Here is a 21,081-nt window from a genome sequence, read left to right as displayed (position 1 = left end):
GCCACTTATTCATGAAAAGTTCAGTGCAGGACTTGAAATGAGTGGTGGTTGCCAATAAAATATTAAAACACAAAATAGACAGTTCTGACAATGCTATAAATGAGTTTTTTATTCTCTACAAAACATTTTTACAGTCCTCTTTGCTAAATGTGGATGAAGAGGGAAACTGGAGTCAAAACATCCCACAGAATTTGGCTGGATTTTTCCAACGCTGTGAATTTTTCTGAAAAGCTGGAAATAACTTTATCAGCCTAGGTAAAATAAAAAAGGATCAAAAGATTTTCAGTGTTTTGGAATGAAATCAAAGAGAAATTTATAGAGCAAGCTTCATTATAATTTTTTTCTTTCAGTTCAAGGAATCTTCTGGAAAATAAGGGGTCATTTTGTGTTATGCACCCAAAATGAGATGTACCGTAAGTATATTTTACAGAATCACATAAGATCTGTAACACTGAAACTGTAGGAGCTACTTAATTCATAATATTCAATATTCTTTATGGGCTAGCAAAGAAATACAGGACAAAATATCATCATAGATTACAGAGCCAGTCAATATGTTTACAATCAAATCCATCTTCAAATGGTTTTAATCAAGTATTTCCTTCATCTAATGGTAATTAAATGAGTTTCAAGATATGATAGAAAAGGTCCAAGTCAAAAAATCACCATGTCATTGGAAATGAAGTAACATCAGTTTTTACTGAAACAGCAATACTTCTAACAGCCACGTGGGGCCTGAATTTAGATCATCCCCAGAGTATGTGAAAAGTACATTAGTAAATAAGTGGGAAAGTTTTTGTGGCTGTTGTGATAACAAGTTCTGTGACACACCTTTTCTTTGAATATATGATTTACAATTTTGGTGATGACACAAGTGTTAGGTAGTTGGCTTTTTAGTTTATTTTGGCTGAAAGCCAACCCCCCGTAGAGAGGTGTTTTGTGTTAGGACCAACCAATCCAAGCTGCCAGAATTAGAATTTAGGGAAAAAATAAGAGAACATTTTGCCGATGAGAGTGCTGTTCACTGGTGTGACTGGAGTCCAAGTAAATAACCCCAGGGTGATTTTACAATTTCAGACTGGAGAAAAAATGGAAGTCAAATCAAAAAATGAAATTTGTGATCATCTTGTCAGTTTTCATCATGAAACAAGCTCAGAACTTGCAATACACTCCTGAATTTCAAGGGGAAAAAAAATCATTGCTGATTTTGATTTGTGGGTTGTGTTGTTTCATCACAACAGGTGCCTGTTCATGGCTCAAGAGAAGTAAGGGACATGACAAATGCTCAGAAATACCAGTAAATTGTAATCCTCTATTGTAAAAAAGCCTGCATGATATATCTCCTATCTTTAACTCTGGATTTTGAGGGTGTGGGGGTTTTGTTTGTTTGTTTTTGTTTTTATGTCTGTCTTATCCCTTGATCAAAGGTCAGTTATTTACCCAGCTGAAGCAGCCACCCTTCCCTTGCCATAAAGGTAGCCAAGACAGTGACATTCTATTTAAAATTTGGTTTTACTTATTCGGATTCAGACGTTCGGACATTTGAAACCTTTAAACAATGAATTGCACGTGAAGCCATGTCTACTTAAGAGTTCAGTCCCTCTGGAGCTTTCCTTTCCTCTTTGATGCTTCCAGCACCTTGGGTGTTGAGTTGAACTTCTGGGCACTAGGACGGTGCAAGAGCTTGCTCCTACACCTTGCAGCGTATGCACGTCCTGCCGGCACAGCTGTACTGTTGTGTGGGGTCAGGAGAGGCTGGGGACAGTAACACCTGAAACATCCGCGCTGACTTCCTGAGGCACTACACAAGGTTCACCTTTGAACCTAGCGGTGTTCATCGAGACAGCGTGGGCCTCAGGTGCTGCTCTCTTCCGTTTGCTGGAGGCTACTCCAACACCAGAGGTTGCGTACGAGCTCTCTCATCCACTCCGAGGAAACAGGAGCATTAATCTAACCCCGTACCCTCTCCTTGGGTCATACCTGAGGGTTTTGCCTCATCCCTCTGCTCACAGAGCTGTTGGGCACCCTTGAGGAGGCCGGTGACTGTGAGCATTTGGGGATTTCGCTTCTACCAACCACTATGGTTAGCTGTGGGAAAAAGTGCAATGGGGACAGGATAAACTCTTTACACTATATAACTAAGGGTGGGAGTGCCATGGTAAAATGTTTTAAAGTTCTGTATTACTTAAATTCATTTTTATGCTGAAAAAGTTCATTTCCCATGTGCCTGAATAATATATTTTTTTTTCCTGGCAAAAGGACTTAATGCTGACTTAACAGCATCTACATTAGGAATGTGATCCGCTATAGCTCTCTTTCTTAAGGCGTGATTTAAAAAAATAAAAATAAAACGGAAAACAAAAGCAAAAACAGACAAAAACGCAAACAAAGAACATGGACAAAGCTCTAGATAATGTACTTCAACCAGTCTCAGTGCTTTAATTTGCCTGGATCAGAATGGGAAAAAATAAAAAATAAAAAAATTGCTAGCTGACAAAAAATTTAAATGCATATGGACTTTTAGCAGAAAGTAAATAACAGAGGGACTGCCACAGTGATTGTGTTATGGTTTTGGTGTTTAGTCTAGTACTGTATTTTATATTGCTTTTTCCTGAACCTGCAACAGAACTTCCAGCTTTCCCTGCAGTGCTCAAAACTACAAAGATACAAAGATGCAAGATGTTACTTCTGAGAAAACTTAGTGTTTATTTAGCCATATGTTAAAAAGAGGAGGCAGGGTGAAATCTATTCCTGATACTGCATACTAAGCAAGATGCACTATTTGCTAATTTTATTTTATTTTATTTTTATTTTTTTTGGCTTGCCACTGGAGGCTACAGTCTATCTGCTAGTGGCAAGCCTTAGCAGATACCAAGAGAGGAGCGTAACACCAAGGCAAGCATGAACACAGCCTGCAAAGCCACATGTAAAAGACACAATACTTTCAAAAAGTCCAGACTTCTTGTAGCGTCACAAGAAGGAGAAGCATGTCTTTCTTTTAAAAAGAGTTACGTGTTTAGCAGCAAAATTCTGTATTTACACTGTCTTATGGGCAAGCCACCAAACTCCTGTCCCCATGCCCATTCTTCAAAGCAATCAAAGTGTTTTGTCTTAAGCTACAAGATTTTGCTTTTTACTTTATTCTGTCTTTTCACGGCCCAGTTCATTAGCTGTGAGTGCTGGTACTTTATGCTTAAGTTGTTCCTCAAAGACCTGAGGGCATTGAGTGCTGCGAGGCATCAATAAGGTTTCTACGCTAGATGTCAGAATGTCCTATATCACAGCTCAGCGTAAAGCCAGATTGTCATTTAATTGCGTATTTCCCACTTGAGCCAAGATCCATCTGAACTGGACGTTTGTGCTTATTCCCTTGTGCTATATATTCGGCAGAACGCGCTCACCGCTTTCACTATGCGCCCAGAGCTCTTGATGCTCTTTTGTTATGCTGAATATGTTGGTCCGCTTTTCAACCTTTGTTCAAGACAGCGTGCTTTATCCAGATACTCAGAACTGTAAAAGGATTCTCTGTATTAAAGGACTTCACTTGTTCTGAGACGATAGATCCTGCTTATAAAACAGAAGGCGCTAAGACTTAGATACTGGGTGATTTACTGCATGCTCAAACCATTTCACTAAGGCTGACACCACAAGGGTATATGAAATTGTGCTTAAATCACCCTCCCGGTGATTTAGAAGGACTAGTTAAATACCTGATTTAGAAACTAATAATTGAGCCTATGTGCACTGGCAATTATGTATGCGGTAATTGCACGTGTTAGGAGCATGTATCATGAAAATGGGAACCAATGGGGTTATGCTGCTCCTCGGGAGGCTTTAGAGGTGGAGAGGAACAGCTAGAGTGGTTAAAAACAAAATTAGCTATGCATAGCTAGAGATTTTAAGGCATCAGCACCTGAACAACAGGACTAATTCTGCAGTGCCAATGAACCTGGGAGCTCATCGCCGCTAATTGAGTGTTCAACAGCTCCGTGCCTTCAGGTGGGAGCTGGGCAGTAATTCCTGCACTCCTGGCACACTGGGTGACCGGAGGACTCTGGCACTATCTGGCACATGAGATGAAGCTGCTGTAAAAATAGACGCAGAACAGTTTCTCAGGACTTGCTGACGAGCTGCGCTGCCAGTTTCTCAGCATCCGAAGGTCGAGTCTTATTTGCATAAGGCAGAGCATCGCAGCAGCTCTCAGCGCAGGTAGCAGCCCACGAGGATCCCAGAGAGCTGCAGTGAGTTTTGAGCTGGCTGCCCTCGTGATTGCTGTTTTCACGGTGTCGTGGGCAGGGTCTGAGCTTCTAGGAAGTCAGTCCAGTGAAAGAGGCAGGTGAAAACTTTCACCAGTAACACGTACATCATCTAGCAGAAATCCACAGCTGGTAAAACAGCATTTCTCCCCAGATGTAACTGTCTCTTACATTCAGTTACACGAAACTTGCAAAGCTTATCTGCTGACTGGAAATAGTGTTACAGTCCTTCTGGGTTACTCTTGCCATCCTTCTTTGTCATTTGGAGGATAAAAATAGCACAGGTCAACCCAATATCATGCTCTAGCTGGTGACAGGCAACTACAGCTTAAATAAGGTTGCAATTTTGCAATTCCTATAGATAGATAGATAGATAGATGAATTTTCAGTAATCTTGAAAATGAAATTCAGAGGACAATGATTTTGAAGATTAAACAGAGTGAGATGTCCAGGGCTGGTCTTCAGAGGTGAGGAGTATTTGGCATGCCCTCTGAGGTTTTTGAATATCAGGAAGTATTTTGAAAGTCAAGCAGTATGTAACACAACCTGGGCTTCCACCAGTGACAGAATCCAAAGATATTGCTTCAGGATGGTGGCCTCAACGAGTCTTAGTTCCTTCTTTCTTAACATGGTTATCAGAGTACTTGCCTACATCGTGACTGCTATAACAGGATGCTTATCAAATCTACATAACAAGTATTTTGGAAGCTGGGATCAACACTGAAAATGCCATGTGTATTTTGGAAGCATGTCTGGATGACATTTTGAATGTTGACCCCGGCTTCTAAAATATTTCTGATGTCTCCAAAATTAATAGGATACAACTCAAAACAATCAAGTGCAAGGAAGAAGGAGTCATCTGTGCGACTACTGGTTAGGGGCAAATGTGCTTTGTAGAAGCCGTACAGCAGAGGACCTGCATATGGTACTGAATCAGAAAGCACTGCTAGAAAATTGGTCTGAAAAAAGGCAGAAGTTATCCCAAGATGGATGGCTTTCAGGGTCCTGAGGGCACTGCTAGGCCTTAATCACAGAACCACAGAATCATCTAGGTTGGAAGAGACCTCCCAGATCACCTAGTCCAACCTCTGACCTAACACTAACAAGTCCTCCACTAAACCATATCACTAAGCCTAACGTCCCTGACAAGCTTTTCCTGGGACCCTCACCCACACTCTCCACCCATGGATCTGGGAACCCAGTCCTACCCCGAGCTCCTAGCCCCAGCCTTGTCTGCCACTGTACCTCCTGCCCTATATCCTGTTGTTCCTCGCTGTGTTCTCTAAATGAACACAGGACTCCCTAGATTCATCACCTGCCTTGTCTGGGACAGCTGATGGACCCTGTTATGAGCACCCAACTTTTCCTACACCGTTGAGATCCTGTTGGACTGCGGGGTGATTGATAAAGGCACCGCCTGAGCTGGGGTCTCACTTGGCTTCCACCTCAGCCCCACTAGCTGGTACCTTGTAAAAGCCGCAATGTGATCCTTCTGAGTGCTCGGCGTTGTGTGTCCGGTCCTAGGAACTGCACTTGGGCACTGCTGTGGACTGCCTGGAAGAATCCAGGGGAGAACAGATGTTTGGAGGTGCAGTAAACATTGCCTTTCAGGAAACACCACTGGAAGGCAAGGGGTTGTTTAGGACAAAGAAGAGAACAACTGGGTACATTTTTCCTGTAAGAGCTTCCCACAAAGCAGTGAAGTTCCTATAAAGAAGAAGGTATCAGTGCAGTTTGCAATATGCAATGAGAGGGACAAGAAGAAATGAGCTTAAATATCAGGAAGAAAGATGCAGAACAGACATAAGAAAAACTTCACAGAAGTAAATTTTTTGGGAAAGGGTTTCGTCAATGCAGAGCTTCAAAAGCAAGCTAGGCAGATCTACTTAAGTACTGTTGATCCTCTGAGGCAAAAGGAGAGGCTTTATGGCCTCTTAGTGTTAGAATCCAACTTTATCAAATTGAATAAATCAGACGGACTTGGTGTGTGACTGGAGCTTGTGAGTGCTTCTGCCATATGAATATTTAGGAGTAATCATCTTGATCATTTAAGCATGCTCTCTGTGGCCTTTATGGAGCTGTAAAGCACAAATGCAAGTCAAGCCAAGTACATCTATCCCAACTTTGTTAAATGCATTTGTAAATCATTTGAATGTTGTTTTCCTAAACACTTTTTAGGTTTGTCATGCAAAGCTAGAACTTCAATTCTAAGCCCCAAATTAAGTTTTTTAACATTAAAATGATCATAGAGTCGCAGAATTGATAATTTAGATTGGAAAGTACCTCTAATACCTCTATGATCATCGAGATCATCAACATATAACCTAGCACTGCCAAGTTTACCACTAAACTATCTCCCTAAGCACCACATCCATGTCTTTTGAACACCTCCAGGGGTGGTGACTCAGCTACTTCCCTGTGCAGCCTGTTCCAGTACTCCACAACCTTTTCAGTGAAGAATTTTTTCCTAATATCTGACCTAAACATCCCCTTGGTGCAACTTGAGGCCATTCCCTCCAGTCCTATCACTGGTTACCTGTGAGAAGAGGCCGACCCCCAGCTCCCCACACCTTCCTTTCAGGGAGCTGCAGAGAGCAATGAGGTCTCCCCTGAGCCTCCTCCAGACCAAACAACCCCAGTTCCCTCAGCCGCTCCTCACAGGACTTGTGCTCCAGGCCCTTCACCAGCTTCGTAGCCCTTCTCTGGACACACTCCAGGGCCTCGATGTCCTTCTGGTACTGAGGGGCCCAAAGCTGAGCACAGCACTCGAGGTGCGGCCTCACCAGAGCAGAGTACAGGGGGACGATCACCTCCCTGCTCCTGCTGGCTGCACTATTCCTGATACAGGCCAGGATGCTGTTGGCCTTCTTGGCCACCTGGGCACACTGCTGGCTCATGTTCAGCCAAGCATTGATCAACACTCCCAGGTTCCTTTCCTCTTCACAGCTTTCAGGCCACTCTGCCCCAAGCCTATATATAGTGCTGCATGGGGTTGTTGTGGCCAAAGTGCAGGACCCGGCACTTGGCCTTGTTGAACCTCATCCCATTCACCTCAGCCCAGCAGCCCAGCCTATCCAGATCCCTCTGAAGGGCCACCCTACCCTCAGGCAGATCGACACTACCTCCCAGCTTGGTGTCATCTGCAAACTTACTGACGGTGCACTCAATCCCCTCATCCAGGTCATCAATAAAGATATTAAACAAGATAGGCCCCGGCCTCCAGCTGGATTTAACATGATTTATCACGAGTCTTTGGGCCCGGTTAACCAGACTTTTTTTTTTTTTTTCTCCCCAGGGAAGTGTACATCTGCCCAAGCCATGAGCAGCCAGTTTCTCCAGAAACTGATGTCTGGAAGATTAATTCATCTGTACATTAAGAGCTTTGACAGCTCTTCCATGCTAAGTATATGTGCTAAGACCTGGGATGTCACTGAAATTTTTTAATAATAGCCATAATACAAAGTAAACTGCTACTGCATTTTTTTTTTTATAATCTTCATATTAATTATTATTACACAGCTGATGCAGTGGACTGCAACTAGATTCATCCCAATTAATCCTTTGCAAGCTTGCAAAAGTAATTGTTTTGCATTTCTGCCTAACACTGAAACTACAATAGAAACTTCAATCTGTTCAGCTCCTGCTCCAGACCCTTGGCGACTTCTTCACTTCTACACCAGCAAAACTGACTGCAATAAATTTCTTTCCTCGTTGGGAATCTTTTTGCATTGATCTTTTCATAAGAGATCCCAAACTCTTACCTGCCGAAGTACCCTTTGAATAGTGGTTCTCACTCTCATTTTTACTTTTATCAACCTTTGGGGTTTTTGGGCCATGCGTTCCATAACATGGCTTCCTTGGTGAACATGCAGGCCATATTACCATTAATTCCCGGTAGTGTTTCCTTGCTTTGGCCAGCATGCCACTCTTGGGGAGTACAGCAGCTTCTCTGCATCTGCCCTGTGTATTACTCTCCTGCCTTAGCAATGGCACCTTCTGTGCTGCTTAATCTGTGCTTCGGCTGAATTTGTCTGCTTCATCAGCCTGATTTAACTGTCTAGTGAACCTGAGGTGTGAACCGTTTCATCTGACTGGGATCAGTGTATTCCAGTGGGAAGAACGACTCTGAGCTGGTGATGCTGCCCCCCGTAGCGTGGCAAAGATCTCTGTTAAAAGTAAAAGGCTTGAATTCTGTTCTACTTAGATTATGTAGTCCACAGAACGTGGCACGAAATCACTTCCTCGTGGATTTGGGTTCCAGATGCTTCCTTACCTCTTTGGCAAAAGTCATTTCCAGTTCAGAGTTCACGTGAGTCTTTCTTCCTTAACCATCATTAGTACAGTGATGGTAATCACACGCTGATGAGAGTGTTGCTGTTATCTTGCCTGGTGTTCAGAAGAGGTAAGAGAAGACAGCAAAGACATTATATATATATACATATATATATATATAATATATAATATAATATATATATATATATGGCTTTCAGACAAACTGAAAAACCTTCAGAGCTGTGACTGTTCCTAGCGAGTGGACCAGAATAATTGATGTTAGAATTATAACCTTCTTGTAGCCTTTCATCTGGCTACAGGGGACAGAGTTTATTTCTGTAGCTCTACCTAGCTTATCAAGAAGTAAAATATATGCATCTCTTTGAGAGGGCAAATGCACAACTTTTCAGCCTTCGCAGGTGATTTAGAGATTAGTCCACCTGCAATTTTTCTTACCTGACTTAATCTGTTACTTTTACATGCATGTTTAAGCCTTTTATCTACTCCTGTTTCCTTGTTAATCTTTCAAGCACAGATAATTACAACTGTTTGAACTGGCACAGAAGCTCAGCCTCATTGAGACTGGTGGGGATCCAACGGTATGGCAGAAAGGTGAGCTAGATGGAGCTTACTGCAGCTACTATATTTAGATATATGCACATTATTAGTTGACAGATATAAAATAGAATAAAATAGTTCAGTTGGAAGGGACCTACAAAGATCATCTAGCCCAACTGCCTGACCACGTCAGGGCAAAACAAAAGTTAAAACATGTTAATGAGGGCATTACCCAGGTGCCTCTTGAACACTGGCAGGCATGGGGCATCAACCGCCTCTCTAGGAAGCCTGTGCCAGTGCTTGACCACCCTCACGGTAAAGAATTTTTTCCTGATAACCAGCCTGAACGTTTCCTGGCTCAGATTTGGCTGTTCCATGCATCCTGTCTATTACCAGAGAGCAGAGACTGGCACCTCCCTCTGCCCTTCCCTCCTCAGGAGCTGTAGGGAGCAGCAAGGCCACCTCCCAGCCTCCTTTTCTCAGACTGGACAACCCAAGAGTCCTCAGCCTCTCCTCACAGCACATGCCTTCCAGTGCTCTTACCAGCTTTGTTGCTCTCCTCTGGATGCTCTCAAGGAGCCTAACATCCTTTTTATGTTGCGGAGCCCAGAACTGCACACAGTATTCGAGGTGAGGCTGCACCAACACTAAGTACAGTGGGAGAGTCACCTCTTCTGACAGGGCTGGCCGTGCTGTGTGTAACACATCCCAAAATGCAGTTTTCCCACTTGGCTGCAGGGCACACTGCTGGCTCACATTGAATTGAACCCTGGGCAATACCGCTGGTGACCAGCCCCCAGCCAGATGTAGTTCCACTTCCTACAACCCTTTGAGCTCTACCATTGAGCCAGTTCATCACCAACCATAGCGTGAACCTCTTTATCTCACAGTTGGTCAATTTGTCCAGAAGGATGCTGTGTGTGATGGTATCAAAGGCCTTAATGAAATCCAGAAATAATTACACCCACCACCTTCCCTTCATCCACCAAGTAGATGACCTTATCATAGCAGATCTCCAAGGCAGGACTTTATCTTGATGAGACCATGTTGGCTATGCCTGATAAAAGCTTTGGTCTTTAAGTGCCTATTAATTTGGTTATACATTTCAGAGGAATGATGATAATTTATTTGCCATTTCTAAATATTTCTGTAGCTGATGCTCTTGGAACCAAAGTTGGGGTCCTTCCTTCACAGCAGAGGCTTGCTATTCACGTGAGAAATTACAGCCCCTGTCCGACCTGTCTGCAGGTTGAATTCTGAGGTATTGCATTGTGCACTGAAGTACATTACCTGTAACATGTTCTGCCCAAATTGCTAAAACTGTGAGTGCACTTCCTCAGGGGCAGCTGAACTGTCCTTTAGCAAGAGAGGGAGCCCTTCGCGGAGGATGTCACACTGCCTTGGTTCACCAGTCAGAGACTTACAGGTTTGAAAGTGAAAATTTGGCCCCAAATGAACAAGAAAAGGAATTTATGAGGGTTTTGGTCTTCCAGCACAGCCACTGTTGGATCAGTTTGGCACTCCCAGAGATCAATGAGAGTTTTGTTGATGATTTCAGTATCAAAAGGGTTGGACCAACTCAGAGCACTTTTCCGCTATGGGACTGGAAAGCCAAGCAGTCTGGTTGAATAGGGAAAAATGTAACATAAAATCAAATTCTCAACACTCAAGCAATAGGCTTTATTCTGTATAAGGGAGAAACACATTTGGCAGCTGCTGATGATTCAAAATGTCAAAGATTACATGTTAATTGATTCTCTTGTTAGGAGTTGCTTATTACCTTTCAGCAAAGCCTGTGCGCAAGACGAATTGAGCTTTGAGAAGTGTGTGGAACAGCCATGAAAGTGCTTTAATGGGAAAAAAAACATCATGTGCAAAGGACATCAAAAGTCTGCTCCTGTTTGCTGCTCTGCCTCTTTCTTTCTCCCTTTCTAGTTTCTAATAGTTCCAGCCCTGCTGTGCAGCTTTTTAATTAACATCTCTTATTTTATACAAATGGTGGGTGTAACGCTGACTCAACCTCCTGTCGCTGGATGTATGGCTTGGAAAAAAATGTTTGCTAGTCGCAAACATGAGACGGAGAAGTAACAAAGAAATGAAAAAAAAAACACCACCCAAAACCTCACCAAAAAAAAAAGACTGTTTTCTAAACCACCAGGTCTCTTTGAGCATGATCCAAAATCCACTGAAAGAAAGGAGATCTTTTTTTCCATCAGCTTCAGTGGACTTTGGAGAGTGCTCTGTTCTAACAAGTGCCAGCTGCTCTCCTTTAGCGACTGCCGTCAGTAACAGCGCTGCTGTAGCTACGGATAAAGGAAACAGCGTTCAGGGTCTCCATGGGAAAAAAAAGAATGCCTTTGTAACGCCTTTGTCCCCTGTGTTTGTAATAACAACATGTAGCGAATGTTTTCCGAGGGTACGATGGCTGAATTAAGGCACTGCAGCCTGCTCCTAGGGCACGGGGGATTCAATAGGCTGCTATTGGCGTCTCCAGCTTTGATGGCTTAATCCTGGTTTTGCACTTACCTACACGCGTTTATCCGGGATGATCAAAGGGCTGGGCGACAGGAAACTCATCAAGGCTCCCAGCCCCTTCCTGGAATCAGCAACCTGAGCAGGTGCTTGGATGTGCTGTAATGGATATCGCACGTTAAGCGAGTGGGGTCATTTTGTCATTAACGTGTGCCCACCTCTTGCAGAGGAGGAGGAGGAGGAAGGGGGCTGCAGGCTGCTGTCAGAGCCTGGGCGAGCCCCAGGCCCCTTCGTGCTGCCCGTCGGGAACAAACCCACTGCTCCCAAAGCACCTGAGGTGGGAAGCAGGGGTGTTTTCCTTTACGAACCTCTGCAAAGCAGCGCGTGATGCTTCAGCACAGAAGCAAGGCACGCGGCACGTCCCGCAGGCACTATCCCGTGCAGGTGTCGCAGTGCTGGGGGTTGCCCTGCACTCTGCTAGCTCAGGCCCCAAAACTCCTTAGCACCAACAGATGCGCTTCTGTCCATCCGTGGTCTTTTACTATCTGCCCTAAAATCTGACTTTGCCTCTTGTTTCTTCAGCTAAAAAAGGCTAAAAAAGTGTTTTTTTTTTCCCCCAGCCCCATGGAGACAACATTATCACACGAGCTTTAGCTGGGTGCTGGTCCCAGAGCAGCGGTTAAAAGCCGTGCTCTTTGAAGCACGGTTAATCCAAATACGTACGAAAAAGCACCAAATATGTACGGAAAAGCACCCAGCAGAAGCAGCCCTGCACATCGCCAGGCATCATTAGCACGGAGCTTCTTCTTCGGGGGACGGGAGCGCAGGGCGCGCGCTGAGAAGCGGCAGATTTCTGTTATCGGAGGGTGAAGGGAATGGCAGGGCACGGGCGGCATTTGTCACAGCCGTGTCAGAGAGTGAATGACAAAGGAAGGACAGCGCTGTGTCTCTCCGGCAGATAGCCAGAGATAGCAGCCTGGAGCCAGAGCCACCATTGTCACTCAGCCATTGTGAGAAGCGACAAAGAAGCAGCGGCTGCCCCGCCGTTGAGGAGCAGCATGAATTATTAATGGAGCACTTGTAAGTTAAAAAAAAGAAAAATCATCGGCACGCCATGCTGCAAATACAGTGATAACAATTCCCTCCCCTCTTCTTTCCTCTTTTTAATCAGAAGATGGAGCATTAGGGGTTGGTTGCCTCTATTTCCATTTAATAAGCGAGCAGGGTTGGAGTGACACGGCATGGACTCTGAACAGAGTCTGCATGTTTCCTTTCCCAGTAAACATTTCAGACGAGTCTTTTTCCCTTTACAGAGCCCTCTAAATAAATCCCTGAATGCTAAAGGTGAAGCTTCTATTTCCCCATTTCCTCACAGTCATGTAGGTTACCTCTTCCCTTCCCTTCCCTTCCCTTCCCTTCCCTTCCCTTCCCTTCCCTTCCCTTCCCTTCCCTTCCCTTCCCTTCCCTTCCCTTCCCTTCCCTTCCCTTCCCTTCCCTTCCCTTCCCTTCCCTTCCCTTCCCTTCCCTTCCCTTCCCTTCCCTTCCCTTCCCTTCCCTTCCCTTCCCTTCCCTTCCCTTCCCTTCCCTTCCCTTCCCTTCCCTTCCCTTCCCTTCCCTTCCCTTCCCTTCCCTTCCCTTCCCTTCCCTTCCCTTCCCTTCCCCCAATAGTTCATCTCATGAAAAGTGGCAAGATTGGGTCTACTCTGTTGTTTAATTTTAGGTGGAACATATATTTTTCTCTTCCCGAAATATAGGAGGCTGTGGGGTTAAAGTAATGAATTGGATTTGCAAGTTTAATTGCTGCTGGCCTGTTGTCCAGAGAAATTTCTCTTTCAGTGTTCAAACTGAAAGGCCGCTCTACAGAGAGGCAGTAAATAACAAACTTGAGATGATTTGGCATTAATGTTTTTAAGGGAATCAAGGGTTTATAACCTATTACTTTGTACCAGTTCTCTTCTGAAGCCTGTCTGCACGGTTTCCGTGAATTAGCGATGTGCTTCTGCTAGCCTTTAATTTTTTTCTCAAGTGCTCTTAGGTCCCTTCCTTTTATTTCCCCCTCACAAAGACGCACAACTTGGGTTTGACAGCCTGAACACATTCCTGATGGGTTAAAATTAGTCCCCGTTTCCACCTCCTTTGTGTGTGAGATGCACTTCTAGAGCTGGAGATGATTTGTAACCGGGCTACCGGCAAAGCACCGGGAAATGGAAGTTCTGAATCACTGTTCCCATAAATGTGGCTTTGTAGGACAGGAGAAGCTGCTGGGACCCTTCTGAGGTGCAAAAGGTTTGGGGCTCTGTGTGCGTGTGTCCTGGTTCATGCTGCTTTCCTGACAAGCACTTGTTTGCTCCTGGCCCTATCTGGTCCTCAGCTTACAAAATAACTTGTTGGCTCCATCCCTTCTACCTCCTGCCCTGTACATCCACAGACAGGCACAGCTGAGCCCATCCCAGGTGTAACAAAATGGGAAAACAGGTGGGAAGAAGGGCAGTGGTGGCACTACCTGAGATCGTAGTGAAGTGCTGGGTGTGGTGCTTCGCTATTAAGTTCATAACTAAGTAGTCATTCTGAGGCTTTTTTTTTTTTTTATTTTTCCTTTACTGGGCTTTGATTAATTTCCCTTAGAAACAGCGAGGATAAAACTTCCCCCCGGTTTCAAGAAAGGCTGTGATAAATCTGGGCGAGGTTAAATGTGAGCTAAATATCTGCGTTAACAAAAGAGCAGCTGGCAGCGGCTGCATCTCACAGTGTGATGCACAGAGCGAGATACATGCTGGATGGAGTAGCAGCTCGGGCTCTGCGTCGGAGGATATGATGCCCTGCAGCCCTCCCGCTGCCAGTCCCCAGGTCTAGGAGTGCAGGAGGAGCAGCGCCTTAGGCACGGGGCATTGCACAGGTTGTTTTAAGGACAGACGAACGGAGGATTGGTGTTTGTGGTGGTGTCTGGCACCTTCCGACAGCATTATGTACAAACACGTCTTAAAAGGAAAAATAAAATCCTCACCTCCCACAAGTGAATAGAAATATGTCTTCAGCTACTGCAATGCAGCCCATAAATAGAGCTTCTTGCTCCTCCAAACGCTCTTTCATAGCCGTTTAAACAGATACAATAAACTATTCTGGGTAGTAGATAATAAACCTTTCCTAGCATATATCTGACTGGCAAACAAGCAGAAATGTACATGCGCTGCAGCTGACTGTGGAAAAAATCTGACACTTTAGTTTTCACTGCACTAGATTTGCAGAAACCCTTTGTTTTGTTAGTTTGTTTGTTTTTCCAAATAATTTTAAAATCATATGAGTCCTCATTCTGGAGAGCAAGTCTGGAAATATAGTTGTGCTTTTCCTTGGTCGTCTCCTGTGCCTGTGTAGTCTGGAGTCCCTGGCCATGACATGAGGGATCATGGACTGGGCCTGTTTGGAGACTAGAAAACCAGAGAAGACCTCAGCCCATCTGTTTGCTGAGGCTTCAGTAACTATCCCCGCTCTGCACAGGCTGAGCAGTTGCATCTTCTGACTGTGAGGGCTGCTTTATGCATGAAATATCGTAAGAAACCAAAAGCAATTTTCCTCTCAAATTGGTGGTACTATTAGATCCAGCTGAGATGTGGACGCACAGGAATGCATGAAAACAAAAACTTACTTAGGAAGACGACAAGGAAGGTATTGAACTAAATATCCAGGTCATTCCAACGGCTCACTGCAGTTTTGGAAACAGAAATAGTTTTCTAAACACTGCATCACCCACCTCCCTGCTGGCCCAGTGTAAGGAGAGTTCATGCTCTCCATTTTTTTGCCTGAGCTAAATTTGATGAGAGAGCTTTGTAATAGTCTAATGAGTAAAAGCCATTCTCTGTGGGGAAGGGGAAGAAGTGATTCATTTATCTTGTTTTACAGAGGTGTCTTCCAATAATAATTTTCTTACAAATTACCCTTTTGGGAAGATATTGTGCACAGGGGAGACGTGAATCTCTTTACCTCTGCCGTCAATAATACAGAATAAAGGGGGAAAAAAAGCCCATAATAACAAATATTTTACTCACACCAACCTTCACGTGCAGCTTGCAAAGAGGTGTCTCTATAATATGACAGCATGCTTCATCACTTTGAAGTGGCATATTGGTTGCAGGACGGTAACAGGCCAGCCTGTTAGGACAAGGTAAGCTGCCACTCCTGGGGCTGGTGGTGGTCACCCACTCACACTTACCCCAGAGACCTGAACGTGTTGGCTTGAGAGCTGATATGCAGCTTTTACCAGCTAAGGATGATGGAGGTGAGCAAGGGCTGAGCAGTGCAAGGACATCGCTGCTATCAGCTCCTACCTGTGTGGAGAAGTCAGCAGGCTCAGCTCAGTCGTGCATCTCCCAGGCTTTCTGTGATGCTTACGTAGCAGCCAACTCAATATGAACCATTCCAAACACTTGGTATAAAAGAAATACTACTTCCAGGCACTCCTTGTTTAGCCCAGCATGAAGAGGAACATACTGGCCACAGTGGCTTCCTCCCAACTTAACCATGCAGTGTCCAGACTGAATGTCACCCCAAAATAAAGAAATCAGAAAATATTAATTAGATTTTCACACAAACCAGCTCTAACACCTTGCCTTAGCAAACTACTTTGCTCTTGGCTTTGAATGCTGCATATCAGAAAGCTAATGTGTAGTACATCGTCAACTCCTTAGCAGTGTCTTTCAGCATATAAATAAATATATACATGTATGAATTCTGTGAGTTGTTGTTTCATTCCCTCCTCCAAGGCACTTTGTCCCTGCAAGACAAATGTAGAAGAAAATTCAAATGTTATTGTTGCCGTCTGAGTTGGCATCATATAGATCCACAGCAATGACAACATCTAAAAAGCTTTGCTTTCTATTACCTAGTCATGGTAGCTGATATTTCAAATGAGCTAGAAATACTTTTGAGTTTCATCCTTCTAAGTTATCACGCTTTCCCCCGCTGGGCTGAATGTAGCAAAAATTCTGTTTGTCAAGAGACTGGAGAAACTTTGACATGAAGCTTTTAAAGAGAATGCTTAAGGAGGCGTCAATCAGGAGCACATGCACCAGAGACGTCCAGGGCTGTCTCCTCCTGACTTTCTTCCTAAGGTGATTTATCTGTGGTTTCTGAAGAGGTTTCCAGTCTTCCTTTCATGAAGTAACTGGGATATTCCAGCTTGTCATTTTACACCTGAGTAAAGACTAGCAGTTTTAATATGGAAAATTCTTGGCACTGTCTGAAAATGAGAACACATCCTGGCTATTTGAATTGGACAATAGACTAGACTTCCACAATAATGTGTTCCTTTTGGAAAAAATGCATTTTTAATATACATAAATAGGTAAATACCACTTTCTGGGTACTGCCAAATGTGTGTTCTATATGGAATTATATAAATCCTTAGTCTTAAAAAAATTGTTTTTCTTAATCCAAATTCCTTCTCATAAGTTATGGAGATGTGTTTGTCAGGTTAAGTATTCTGCTTGGACTTCAGTGAAGTTCTGCCTCCTTTTCCTAGCAGTATATTTGACCTCTTGCCCTTAATTTAAAGAACATATTTTGCTTACAGAGACATTTATCTAACAGGGACCTCGAAGGGACGAAAAAATTTGGTTTACAGATGACTTGATTCCCTCAAGGTACACGAATCAATCACGTAAATTGCAGTGTGTCCTGCACTTCAGCTTCAATCAATAGGGGATTAAAACTCTAGTTTTAGTGTGGGGAAAATAAATGCCTGTACTGATGCTATTAATAACATCTGGGATTACTAAAAGTGTACTGATATTTTAAAAATCTCAATTTTTAGCATGTATGTGTTTTGTTTGGTATTTCCACCATTTCTCTCTGCTGGGAGGGTGAGAACAGAAGATGAACTTTGATTTTTCCTAACTTGCTGCCAGGCATTGCTAAAAAGGTTTATTTCCTGAAGCTCGGTAACCTGTGTGTTGTGCCTGGCTTCGGATGGCTGCAGCAGAATATTAACACGAACAAAACCCATAAGCAAAATTGAGATGGACATTGTTTAACAAATATTTTTTTTTAGAGGGCCTCACTCCACTGTGTCCATCCTTGCTCTGCAACACAGTTTCTATGTTACCTTGGGCAAATGACTTATGTAAAAACCACCCAAGTTCACGTGGAAGCAGGTATTTCCAAAGGGCAATTCAGGATGTGTCTGTTTTGCTGCTTTGGCATATGTCTCTTTTCACTGAGGTTCTGACCCATCCCCATCCTCATTACCTGCCTACTAGATTTTTCCTCATCTGTGGTGATTAGCCACTTTAAGGATCATGGAATTGTGGATGGCTTGCGTTGGAAGTGACCTTAAAGATCATTTAACTCCAACCTCCCTGCCCACTAGATCAGGTTGGCCAAAGCCCCATCCAGCCTGTCCCCACCTCCAGGGATGGGATAGTTTGTTAGAGATTCGTTAAGATCTGTATGGCCAGGGCGATCACTCTCTGGCACCATCCACAAAATACAACCTCTGGGAGTAGGCTCCTGCCTGGGAGGTGAAACAAGGTGGGCATGTCTTGTAAATAATGCAGGGTGTTTTTCTCATTGAGTGGGAGCAGCCTTGAGGCAACCAGAAGAAATACAAGCGCTTGACACAGTGTTACATGTTATGATTCCTTAGTCTGCAGTGTGGTCAGCACATTACATAGTTTTGGTCAGTGCAAAACATAGTTTTCCTGCAGAGATGATACCTATGTACAAGTAATGTTGACCATCTTTTGCACAGCATGTCCAGGGGCTAGGAAACCTCTATTCAATTTCTGTCCCAGACTGAGAGGACTCAAACCTGCGTCCTCATCACATGGATGTGGCATTTTCAGTAAAAGTCGCTTGTCTCACAACTAAAGCCACCGAGCCACATGGGAGAGCAAACAGCAGGAGGCCTTACTTCATGCAGTGACATTAAGCGAAAGGCAGCTGACTGGGTCCTGATCCCTCCTACAGAGACCATTCCAGTGTCTGATATTGATCAGGATACTCCAGCCTATTTCACAGTCAACCCTTTATAACACTTTATGGTCCATCTCTACAGCCTTTTCTTTCTGATACAGGGCTAGAGAATCCTCTCCACAACTCTGAGCCTGATCAGTCTGTAACTGCATTGTAAGATGGAAGGTACTAACTCAGAGTGTAAAAAATAACCTACCTGTTGCCTACCCCAGTAATGCTATTTTACTAATATTTCTGTCTCTAGAGCTGCATCTATCAATTCACTTGAGGCTGGAATTGAACATTTTCACCTAATATATAAGATTAAAAAAGAAGTAGGACTCTGCTTCTAAAATGCGTAAAATACTTTTTAAAGGACCATTCTTTGTTGTGATTAAGATCTGCTGCCCTAGCATTTACCACATCTTTTGATGTGCCTTTCCAGTCCTAGACAAAAAGCCAGATTAGCTTCAATATTGGGATGCATCTATTATTATGTACTTTGTTCTTTCCCATTTAGAAATTGGAACTTAAATAATATACTTCTTCAGAAATTAAACTGCTAGAATATATTATGCCACATCAAATGTTATTTCCTTATCAATGTGCTTTTGAGCTAATAATTCCACTGCAGTCACTAGTGAGTTTTAGAACGATCCCTTGTCTGCTTTAGATGGTTGTCACTGATTTTGAAAAGTGCTTGATGTACATAAAATATGATTTTGTAAATTGCTTTGTTTAAACTTCAGAGACTTCTGCTTTAATTTACTGTAGCTCTCAAAATGCTTTTGGCAAAGGAAGCAGCCTGCCTCGTGAAGCAGGGTAGGTCTGAAACCAGATATAATTAGGAATGTTTCCCATCAGGAGGAGTCAGTCCTGGCTCTTTGCATGGTTATTTTTCTATCAGCATTTTCTCTGAAAGCTTGTTGCAGGGAACTGGTGTCTTTATCCAGTGCAATCTGTCAGTGACTGGGAGTCTTAAAAGCTTTTTAGTGAATTTTGACTCACCGAAGGAAGACATGATTAGCTTTAGCCAAGCTATCCTGGCAATAGATCTAACCTGCTTGTAGACATCTCTAGGCAATATAGGCTTCATGGCTCATGTAGGCTCCCATCCAGCCTGAACTGTTCATGCTGAAATTAAAAGAGAAGCATTCTTAATACATCTCCTTCCAAAACCTTTTCCCTTTCTCAGGCCCAACATCCCCCCTCTCCCCTAGCAGCACAGGGGATGGGATGGGATGGGATGGGATGGGATGGGATGGGATGGGATGGGATGGGATGGGATGGGATGGGATGGGATGGGATGGGATGGGATGGGATGGGGGGATGGGATGGGGGCTGCGCTCAGCTCCCCCAGCCCCTCTCGGCCGCCCCTTCCTCCTCATCCATGGCCCTGCTCCAGCGGGGGCCCTGCCCCGGGCTGCAGCCCTTCAGGAACACCCTGCTCCCGCGGGGGCTCCCCACGGCCGCAGCTCCCTCAGGAAATGTCCCCCTGCTGCGGCGTGGGCCCTCCCCGGGCTGCAGGGTGGAGATCTGCTCCAGCGGGGGCTCTGCAGGGCTGCCGGGGAATCCCTGCTGCCTGTGGGCCTGGAGCCCCTCCTGCCCTCCTCCCCCTGGGGCCTGGGCCCTCTGCTGCTTCTCCCTCGCCCTGGGCCTCCTCCTCGGCCTGTGCCCGCTCTGCCCTTTCGGAAATCTGTTTTCCCCGAGGTGCTGCCAGCTTGGTGCTGGGCTCAGCTGGGCCCTGCCATGGGGCCATTGGAGCCACCACAGAGGCCCTGCAGCCCCCAGCCAGCACCTGGGCATGGGCACATAGTACAAAGGGCTACGAATACAAAACAACACAAAACCACATCCTGAAGCTAGTACAAAGTTCACACACTTTCTATATCCTTTGTGTATGTTAGGAGTTGCTGAATCTTGAAGCCCAACAGAGATTACTGCAGCTCCACATTCCAGCAGTGGTGAGGCACAGCAAGTGTTCCCTACAAGCACACACACACACCCCACACACTTACACACATACAGCTGAGCCACAGCCCTGGTTCATGGGGCCAGAGCTCTCCTGGGACAGCCTGGCAGGAGCAGGGTCAGTGACTGGTGTCTCTGACTGGGTTCCTGGGGCTCCCCTAGTGCCCTTGTGCCTCTGGGTTCCTTCACATGTGTGTGCAGAGGAACTTTATGTCATATATCCTAATACTGTACACTGGTCAAAACGATCCTATGTTGTTCAGTGTAATCTAGAAAAGTGCAGATTCCAGTCCTAGCAAAGGATGCCATGTACCTGATATTTAACATATTTGTCCCCCTTTCTCCATTTTTATGGGGCTTTTCACCTTGTGACAACCTCCTGATCTCCTTAGCACTGTCTTAGGCAAACAGTTCATCTATGATCACGTCTTCTGTGTGATGTGCTCTCACTACTGCGTCAGCAAAACCTTTACATGGCTGGAAACACTAATCAATGTGTACGGTATGGTCTGCAGCTTCACATCTTCCCTAAACTGCATGCTGCTTCTCAGCCTTCCCAGGATTATGTTTGCTTTCTCACATACCAGGACATTCTTAACTCATCTCC

The 21,081-nt window shown here is 44.5% G+C and overlaps 1 protein-coding gene and 1 long non-coding RNA gene across 4 annotated transcripts in view; one reads left to right on the top strand and one right to left on the bottom strand.

Moving 5' to 3' along the window:
* Nucleotides 1-7,955, top strand: part of ZFAT (zinc finger and AT-hook domain containing) — a 102,714-nt gene extending 94,759 nt beyond the window's left edge. For both annotated transcript variants that reach the window (XR_010828827.1, XR_010828828.1), the window contains exons 18-19: nt 351-413; nt 7,552-7,955. The gene's annotated coding sequence lies outside the window, so the exon portion shown is untranslated. The remainder of the gene's footprint in view (nt 1-350; nt 414-7,551) is intronic.
* Nucleotides 7,956-15,522: 7,567 nt separating this feature from the next.
* On the bottom strand, nt 15,523-20,799 carry LOC106043269 (uncharacterized). Of its 2 annotated transcripts, none has more exons than XR_001211596.3 (3): nt 20,522-20,799; nt 19,512-19,637; nt 15,523-16,326 (listed from the first exon to the last, which is right to left on the bottom strand). It is a non-coding gene; the product is annotated as an uncharacterized lncRNA (long non-coding RNA). The 2 variants fall into 2 exon arrangements; XR_010828826.1 differs by lacking the exon at nt 20,522-20,799 and adding an exon at nt 20,386-20,505.
* Between the last annotated feature and the right edge of the window lie 282 nt (nt 20,800-21,081).

This window comes from Anser cygnoides, chromosome 2 (genome assembly GCF_040182565.1).
Source record: "Anser cygnoides isolate HZ-2024a breed goose chromosome 2, Taihu_goose_T2T_genome, whole genome shotgun sequence".
In the NCBI taxonomy this organism is placed as follows: Eukaryota; Metazoa; Chordata; class Aves; order Anseriformes; family Anatidae; genus Anser; species Anser cygnoides.
This window is presented reverse-complemented; position numbering and strand designations above follow the sequence as displayed.